Consider the following 10716-nt stretch of genomic DNA (forward strand, 5'->3'; position numbering starts at 1 on the left):
CTATTAAAAACACATGAGAATATCCCTCAGTAATGTGTGTAGATCATTTGTTAATTTTCCATTTTTTACAAACCATTCCAAGATTTTACTGAATATTTGTGCCATTCAATCTGTTTTCTTAACTTGTATGTTATGGTATGCATCCCAGGAATTTACTTTAAGCTCTTAAAAGGTGTAGTGTTCAATCTTATTAACTAGCCCCGAACACAAGAATAATTAGGCATTGAAAACTTAAATATGAAAGCTGGAGAATCTGATCGTACTGGACTCAATCAACTGTATTCAGGTTGAGTAAAAATAAGGAATATTGAATATAATTGGGTTGTTTATTTAATTTATATATATATATATTTACACATATGTACTGTTTGTATACAGATACAAAACTACGATGATGATGATGACAACAGAGACATTGGTGATGATAGGATCAGATTGATAGAATTTTGTTGATGGTTGAGTGAATGCCGCACCTCTTCAGTCTTAACATGTATATTTGTGTTACATTCCTGAATATTTGTTTGTTTCATTTTCTCTTTTTACTATGCTGTATTGATGTAAAGAAAAAATACTGATTGTATTTTTACTTTTACTAAAAAAAATATGATTAATGAAAATAAACAATACCACTCAATTCACCAGTTAAGTTATGGAATGAATCAGAAAATATGAATATTATTATTTTTACAGGTAAATAAAAACCAAGTGAAACATTTCCACAATAAATAATGTAATTCAGAGCAAGACTATACCATATGATAGAGATGCCGTCTAGATCCTACTTCCAGGTTCATATCCTTGGTCTTTTGAATGGGTTTCAACATTGTCTTCATAATTATAATTAATGAAAATGCTGTAATTTATGGTATAAATAAATATATGTATTTACTCATACCCAATGGTTTTTATAAAAATATTTTGACGCTCAAGTGAAATTTTAACAACTCATGAAGCCTAGTTTAGCTTCATCAATCATGCCTGTCCAGATAAAGGTTCACAGGACAGTAAAGGCCTGTCTGTTTCCGTTAGTTTCCTATATTTTATATAATGCCCCAGCTTTTTATTGAACAGTATCAGCCAGTATTCAAATGTACATTCCCTTTTGAAAATTGGTTACTTTTCCATATAAACAGATATTTCCCTCATTTCGAGACCAATGTATTTTTCGGTCTTCACGTCAGGAAATTAAAGGTTAACACACACTCTTATACAGATCTCTAATCCACATTTTCTGGATAGCTACACTGACTATAGGGAAGTGGCTATTGGACTGGGCTTTCTGTAGGACAAAACTGATATTTTAACCTAATTATCAAGAAGAATAACATAGAATCACTTGACATGTCTGACATCACATCTAGATTTTATTCGAGGTAAGCATTGCTTTTTGATGACATTCTAAATCAATCAAAAAGGCCTGAACAACATTTTGGACAGCCTCTCCCAGAGAGACAGCATTACCAGCTGGAAATAATGCCTTGCAACAACAACCACACTACGCAATGTACACCCAACAACCTCTGCTAGTCAAATACTCTCAATATCCATAACAGTCACATAAAAGGATGTCACTAGGGTTTTAAAGAGAACAGTGTAATCTAGCATGGCCAATAGAAAGACAGCTGTCACAATCAGCAATAATAAAGGCCTCCATTCACTTGGCCATAATAATCCAGTAGTTTATTGTTAGCCACAATTTTTTACCCAATTTCATCATGTTCAATATATATTCAATTTCATTATATTAAACAGCCTTGTCTCTTCTCCCAAAGGATTCGGTAGACCTGAAGATTGCAGCATATTTCCCTCCTAAACTCGGCACCAAGCCAATCAGATTATTTCCTCATTCAACCCGGACATCACGAATATTAACACATCTGAGGGCTTGCTCACCTGATGACCTCAGTTTGCTTTGCAGTTACCCAAGCCGTCTTAGGGAGTCGCTAGTGCAAACTGTGATCAGGAAGTCCCTGCTGATGATGCCTCCCCCTCTCAAGGAAATGCTGGCCAATCAAGGCTTGAACCAAAGGAGGCACAAAACACATTTCCAATCTGAACTGTCCTACTATTTCCAATTACAAACATCTCAAAAAGGGCTCTGCTAATAAATTGACCGTCATTTCCACTCAAACTACAGGCTAAAGTAAAGATTATTGGGGACTATGAGGTTGTGTGACTCACTACTAACCAGGTTCAGAACAATAAATGGTTAAAAAGATGTTGCTAACTTGTTGATGCTAACACCAAAGAAATATCCTGATTGGATTTTTCAATCTTTCTCAGTATTAATCTGTTTTCAACATTAATAAATTAAATTAGAGGAAACACATAATTACAAAACATATTGCATTCAATTAAAATATATATATTCTTGGGCACAGTAGGCCTTCACAGTTCCCCAGTTCTATATAGATTATGTGTGAATCAATGACCACCACAACCCGCAATTCCCTCTGAATACAAATACAAAACTATGTCTGTAGTACAGCACTTATTTATTAATGCAAGGGTTGATTCACTTGACTACTCTGAAAACGTATCCTGAATTTCATTTTGCTGATCTATTCCATACATTAAGTCTGAAACTGCCATACATCCCTCCGTTTTTATTCTATTTCTGTTCAGCATGTCTGTATATTGCCATAGCATAATTTATTCTACTGTATGAAGTATTAAAGTAGCGGGAAGCTTGTATTGGCATTTATTCCCCTCAGCCTGTTGGTGTGTTGGTTGTAACACTGACGTAACTGTTCTCGATTAAAGCTTTGAAACCCAACCAAGGCCACTCCTCTCTTTGTCAACTCCTTTATGTGGTTGTCCTTAATACTGCTAAAACTCCATGTAGTATGTAAGTACTGAAGATATTTGTAAGTACTGTTCTTAAATTGCGATCTGGTTCTGGTGTACATATTGTTGTCCCCATCTCCTCAGATACAATACACACTCTCTAGTATTTTTCCTTATAAACACATACAAAATATATAACTCTGTGAAGAGACACAAGAGGCAGAGCTGCATCATGAATACAATCACAGGTAAATGGCATTGTTTGGCCCAATCAGAAAGCCATAGCTAACTTAGTCACATCAAAAAAGAATTTACAATGATGAGCTGCATTTCTGTTGGTTGTAGCTGTTCTCTTGGCATTTCGATGTGTCCATGATAATAATAATAACGTTGATGCCTGATTTTGCCTGGCTTAGAAGAAAACGATTGTCTCATTTGCACAGCATGCACCAAACACTCATGGTAGCCTACAGCTTGGGTAGATCACATCTTAAAAGTGAATTTAATCTTCCAAGTTCAGACAAGCACACAGCTAGGCTTCAATTAAACCCCACAGTACCAAATTAAATGCTAGGCTATAAACAAAATGAAAACAACATTCAAGTGGATAAATAAAAAAGATGATTTGAACAGCAACGTGAAGAACGTGATGAAATTCTTACGGAGATACATGGGTAGCAAGCAATGGTGACACAGGCAATGCAATTAATTTATTTGATACACTTTAATTTCTGGTCAGTCTTTTTAATTTTGGTAAAGGTCAATCTTGTTGATTTGGTAAAGGCTTTTACATGTCTTGGTAAAAGAAGTCCTGTTGAGAGTATTTGTAGTGGCCTAACAACTCAATTCCAAATGTCTCTGTAGAACCTAATTCTGTTGTTGATGCTTGAGAAATGTAAGTATATTCTATCTTTTAAAAAGAGAAACTGACAGTAGTTGTCTTTGATCTTCTAATTGATTAAAGTAAGGTAAATTAGTGACACTTTGGCCAGGGGAGCATGTAACCACACATGACATTGAAGGAAACCTCAAATCCAGTGTATAATTGTAACACTTGTGGGTGAAACACGGGGTTCAACTCATTGGTTCTCTTCTCTTGTGACCTGGCCCTTCTATCCTAACCCACTGTTCCTCATTCTAGAAATTTGGGCTTGGTTTCACTTTCACAACAGCAAGGCTGCATGCAGGAACTTGGTTTGTACGTTGATTTTACCTGCCACTCAGTGTATTTTATTTCATGGAGACACGCCTATAATTCCAAATAGGTTCAAGACACCATAGTTGACTTCACTGAATTTATCTTCAAGGTGTTTCAGTTTCATTAATAGTTATATATTGTTCTTCAATTAAACGTAAAAAAAACATAAATTAAGCTCATATACACTCACCTAAAGGATTATTAGGAACACCTGTTCAATTTCTCATTAATGCAATTACATAATCAACCAATCACATGTCAGTTGCTTCAATGCATTTAGGGGTGTGGTCATGGTGGAGACAATCTCCTGAACTCCAAACTTAATGTCAGAATGGGAAAGAAAGGTGATTTAAGCAATTCTGAGCGTGGCATGGTTGTTGGTGCCAGACGGGCCGGTCTGAGTATTTCACAATCTGCTCAGTTACTGGGATTTTCACGCACAACCATTTCTAGGGTTTACAAAGAATGGTGTGAAAAGGGAAAAACATCCAGTATGCAGCAGTCCTGTGGGCGAAAATGCCTTGTTGATGCTAGAGGTCAGAGGAGAATGGGCTGACTGATTCAAGCTGATAGAAGAGCAACTTTGACTGAAATAACCACTCGTTACAACCAAGGTATGCAGCAAAGCATTTGTGAAGCCACAACATGCACAACCTTGAGGCGGATGGGCTACAACAGCAGAAGACCCCACCGGGTACCACTCATCTCCACTACAAATAGGAAAAAGAGGCAACAATTTGCACCACCCCACCAAAATTGGACAGTTGAAGACTGGAAGAATGTTGCCTGGTCTGATGAGTCTCAATTTCTGTTGAATGAGAACAGAATGAGAACATGGATCCATCATGCCTTGTTACCACTGTGCAGGCTGGTGGTGGTGGTGGTGTAATGGTGTGGGGGATGTTTTCTTGGCACACTTTAGGCCCCTTAGTGCCAATTGGGCTTCGTTTAAATGCCACGGCCTACCTGAGCATTGTTTCTGACCATGTCCATCCTTTATGACCACCATGTACCCATCCTCTGATGGCTACTTCCAGCAGGATAATGCACCATGTCACAAAGCTCGAATCATTTCAAATTGGTTTCTTGAACATGACAATGAGTTCACTGTACTGAAATGGCCCCCACAGTCACCAGATCTCAACCCAATAGAGCATCTTTGGGATGTAGTGGAACGGGAGCTTCGTGCCCTGGATGTGCATCCCACAAATCTCCATCAACTGCAAGATGCTATCCTATCAATATGGGCCAACATTTCTAAAGAATGCTTTCAGCACCTTGTTGAATCAATGCCACGTAGAATTAAGGCAGTTCTGAAGGCGAAAGGGGGTCAAACACAGTATTAGTATGGTGTTCCTAATAATCATTTAGGTGAGTGTATGTATATACTGTACATTAACATACACACTGTACATACAGTGCCTTCAGAAAGTATTAAGACCACTTTACCTTCTCCACATTTTGTTGTCTTATAGACTTTATTTATAACTGATTAAATATATTCTTTGCCATTAATCTACACACATTAACCTATAATGACAAAGCAAAAACACGTTAGAAATGTTTGCCAATTTACTGACACTCCAAAATAAGCTCAAATGCATCCTGTCTTTTGATCATCTTTGAGGTAGGAGGAATACATCTGAGGATAAACAAACCTGAAAAGTTCCAGAAGCATAGTGAGCTCCATCACTGTGAAATGGAAAAGGTTTAGAACCACCAAGAATCCTCTTAGAGCTGTCATTCTGTTCAAACAAAGTAACCAAACAGGAAGGGCTTTGGTCAGGCAGGTGACCAAGAACCCAGTGGCCATTCTAACAGCTTCAGAGATTTTCTGAAGAAACGGGAGAACCCTACCATCTCTGCAGCACTCCATAAACCAGGCTTGTCGTGGCTAGTAAGAAGCCTCTTCTAAGAGATAGCCATATTACATGCAATCTGAAAGCCGCACGGAACACAAAACTTCAATGAGTTTGCCTAATTCGTTTTCCAAATGTCATTGGTTGAATGAACATAGTATTAGGACCCATGTTAAATGTGTCAGTCTTCAACCCTACACAGACCTGTGTGCCATAGCCAATTAGAGCTACTGTAGGGCTATATGAAAATATGACAGTTGCCACACAGGCCATCTCAGTTTAATTAACTGTAAGTTACAGGTACAAGCAGAAGAGCAAACTTTTCTCAACTTTTTTTAAGTGGCTGTCAAATTTTGCAAACAACATACATGATCACAATGCATATGTCTGACTGGCTGAATGTTGAGAAGAGCAAAAAGACTGAATGGAATGGATTTCATTGATACCTATTCGTTTGTTTGAGAAATAGGTTAACTGTGGTTCACATTAAATGTGTTTAGTATAAAGGATCTAGATAATAAAGAGATTCAACTAGGTAGCTAGTTAACTACTTTAAACATAACTAGTGCATAATCCCTAATAACTGGAGGTAGCAAAACAATTTTTTTCATTTATGTAAACATACATATTTGCAAACTATATTAATAATTTACTGCATCAAGCTATTCTGCCAATAATGCCTAAATATGTTATGGAGTCTTTAATCAAATAAAACATTTAATAGATATTGCAGTATTTGCTGTAAATTACAAATTATTACGTCATGTAAATTAAAATCTATTTCTATCTGAAAATGCTATAGGATTTGCTCCACTGGTCTGGTTAGATGGGGAATCGTTTTGGCCTACATAATGCTCAAATAACCACAATGGCCTATTGTCTACTGTTTGAAAATATAAATTCAATTGGATACAGGTCACTGTAATTACATGTGACATGCACATCATTTTCAAATTAAGTTTCTGCTCAGAGACCAGACATTTGAACAGTAACCCAAAACATTAGAGGGACTGTTTATGGACATCAGGTATTTAATAAATGAATGGACATATATTAAAAAAAAATAAAAAATTAACTTTGCTATTACGGGATACTGTGTGTAGATTGATGGCAAAATATAATTGAAATCAATTATACATTTTGTCTGTCTCACAAGCAAATAGAGAAACAAAAAAGGGACTGAACCCTTTCCAAAGGGACTGTATGGACATACAGTGGGGAGAACAAGTATTTGATACACTGCCGATTTTGCAGGTTTTCCTACTTACGAAGCATGTAGAGGTCTGTAATTTTTATCATAGGTCCACTTCAACTGTGAGTGACGGAATCTAAAAAAGAAATCCAGAAAATCACATTGTATGATTTAGTAATTAATTTGCATTTTATTGCATGACATAAGTATTTGATCACCTACCAACCAGTAAGAATTCCGGCTCTCACAGACCTGTTAGTTTTTCTTTAATAAGCCCTCCTGTTCTCCACTCATTATATGTATTAACTGCACCTGTTTGAACTCGTTACCTGTATAAAAGACACTTGTCCACACACTCAGTCAAACAGACTCCAACCTCTCCACAATGGCCAAGACCAGAGAGCTGTGTAAGGACATCAGGGATAAAATTGTAGACCTGCACAAGGCTGGGATGGGCTACATGACAATAGGCAAGCAGCTTGGTGAGAAGGCAACCACTGTTGGCACAATTATTAGAAAATGGAAGATGTTCAAGATGACGGTCAATCTCCCTCGGTCTGGGGCTCCATGCAAGATCTCACCTCGTGGTGCATCAATGATCATGAGGAAGGTGAGGGATCAGCCCAGAACTACACGGCAAGACCTGGTCAATGACCTGAAGAGAGCTAGGACCACAGTCTCAAAGAAAACCATTAGTAACACACTACGCCGTCATGGATTAAAATCCTGCAGCGCACGCAAGGTTCCCCTGCTCAAGCCAACGCATGTCCACGTCCGTCTGAAGTTTGCCAGTGACCATCTGGATGATCCAGAGGAGGAATCGGAGAAGGTCAAGTGGTCTGATGAGACCACAGTCTACAGACCTGAACCCAATAGAAAATCTTTGGAGGGAGCTGGAAGCCTCTATTGCCCAGCGACAGCCCCGAAACCTGAAGGATCTGGAGAAGGTCTGTATGGAGGAGTGGGCCAAAAAGCCCTGATGCATTGCGTGCAAACCTGGTCAAGAACTACAGGAAACGTATGATCTCTGTAATTCCAAACACAGGTTTCTGTACCAAATATTAAGTTCTGCTTTTCTGATGTATCAAATACTTATGTCATGCAATAAAATGCTAATTAATTACAAAAAAATCATACAATGTGATTTTCTGGATTTTACAGTGGGAAAACCTGCAAAATCAGCATTGTATTAATTACTTGTTCTCCCCACTGTATGTAAGGAGATAGGCAACACATGGCAATGTATAGTAAAATAAAAATATGATTAATTAGACTGTGGATTTTATTGTATTACATTAAGATAATATTGAAAACATTTGGCAGAGATGAAAGAACCTGAGCTCCTCACTTTTTCAGCAATTATTTTTTTGGGTCAGTTCAAAGTTTTCTTTATGAGAGAAAGGAAGAAGGAATAAGTGCCACAGTATTGAATGAGCAGAACGTGTTTGAATAGGTTTCTAGCATTGCTTTCCCATCATGGCTTTTCCACTCCTTTCCTTCCCTGCTCCTCCTTTCCTCTTCACCCTACTGCCACTAGTCTCCCCCTGGGGTATTGTGTCGTTCTGAGTCTGCTGTGTCAAACACTTGAAAATGTCACAATGAAAGCACTTACAAAGCCTAACATCTCCCTAAATCCCATAATTATTCCAGGGTACATTATATACCTGAGCCGCGGCTGTCTGATGGACACTGAGGGGATTCCACTGGATTCCAACATTCCCAAAATCAGCTTAGGGAGACAGATCGCCATGATTGGCTAATAACCTGGAATGGTAAGTATTGCACTTAAGCTGATAGAGATTGTGCAGGGGAAGAATGTATCCTCTTTAACTACCACTGTCGTGCCTGGGCCGCCCTTTATTTCAGTGACAGATTTGATTCTTTCTGACTACAAAGGGTAACATTCTTTAATTTCAAGTTTCTCTAAAAACCTACCTTATTTCGTGTGATATGCCTTTATCACCAATCCCTTATTTAATGTGCTAGGCTTGTATCACCAATCCCTTATTTAATGTGCTAGGCTTGTATCACCAATTCCTTATTTCATGTGCTAGGCCTGTATCACCAATCCCTTATTTCATGTGCTAGGCCTGTATCACCAATCCCTTATTTAATGTGCTAGGTCTATATCACCAATCCCTTATTTCATGTGCTAGGCCTGTATCACCAATCCCTTATTTAATGTGCTAGGTCTATATCAACCAATCCCTTATTTAATGTGCTAGGTCTATATCACCAATCCCTTATTTATTGTGCTAGGTCTATATCAACCAATCCCTTATTTCATTTGTAGGTCTATATCAACCAATCCCTTATTTCATGTGCTAGGTCTATATCACCAATCCCTTGAATGTACCAATCCCTTATTTCATGTATTATGGTCCTACGAGTCCTCAGTACCAACCTCTTGGTTTAATGTACTGTACCCTCTCCCCTTCTGTGCCTCCTCCTACAGCCCCACTCTCTAATCCCCACACTCCAGCATCATCCTCTGTATTAAGCTGAGGGGAAACTGGAGGTCTTTACTAACCCCACTGCTCTTCGAATGCACTCAATCAGTCTCATTGATGAAAAAAGCCCAGTCAACACAAGTCTTTTGCCACATCTGTAAAACTCTCAATTTTTAAGTCACCCAGCGTCTAGCCAGGAAAAACAATGTGGCAAAGAATGAACACCTTTCTGATTTGACCTAAAAGGTACCATAAGTAATTCAATGCAAAGATAAGATAAAATATGAGACAAAATAAGAATGCAGAGGTGTTTTTTTATGTACATTAATCTCTGTTCTTTTCTTGACTAATTCATATTAATACAAAGTATGTAGACAAGTTGAGACAGTGAAAACCACAAATAAATTAGAAACCAGACCACATATTTAGTCAAGAGTATTTGACATACACCTTTTAAAATAAGGAATTGTGCTCCTAACATGCATGCAGCCTGGTCATAAACTCTAATGCACAGAGACAATTTTTCTAGATAATAGCCTATCACAGGATACAATTTAAATTTAAAAAATGCAATTTCCACCTTGAAATGAACAAATGATTACAATTTCAATACAAATTAAGGCATCCAGGCTGCGCCTCAGTACTGTGCCATGGCCATGAAACTTGACATAATTACCATGAAATACATTTTCAAATATGTGTATTTTGTCCATCGTTTTAGAACATGCCCTGCTTTCTATCTTCTGCAAGCTTGTGATCTCACCTTCTGTGGATGGTACAAAAGAAAAAGAGAAGAAAATCAACTAAGATGAAAACCCCTTCAACAGATGAGATAACAGTTTGAGAATGGGGAAAGAAAAAACAAACAGTAAATTGCCGTGGTTGAGCCTGGCAGCTCCTGCAGTTATCTCTAAAAGACAAATGATGGCTTCTTATCGTGGGAATCATATTTAATGGTTATCTGCTCAGATGCTTCTCTTCTCGTTCCACCCCCAAACCCCCTCCCCTCCTCTCTCACATATTCTCTCAATCCAGACCAAAGGAAGTGTTTATACCTGATTACGAATCTGTCTGAGAAGAAAACATGTTAAATTGTGCATTTCGGATTGAGAGTCGGAGCAAATTGGGAGATGCATGAAAGGAGAGCAGTTACATTTTTTCATTACGTGTGAGATTTGGTGAGGTAGGTGTCATAAAATGTGATTTGAAATACAAATGTGATTTTATTGG

This window comes from Esox lucius, chromosome 12 (assembly GCF_011004845.1).
Source record: "Esox lucius isolate fEsoLuc1 chromosome 12, fEsoLuc1.pri, whole genome shotgun sequence".
Lineage (NCBI taxonomy): Eukaryota > Metazoa > Chordata > Actinopteri > Esociformes > Esocidae > Esox > Esox lucius.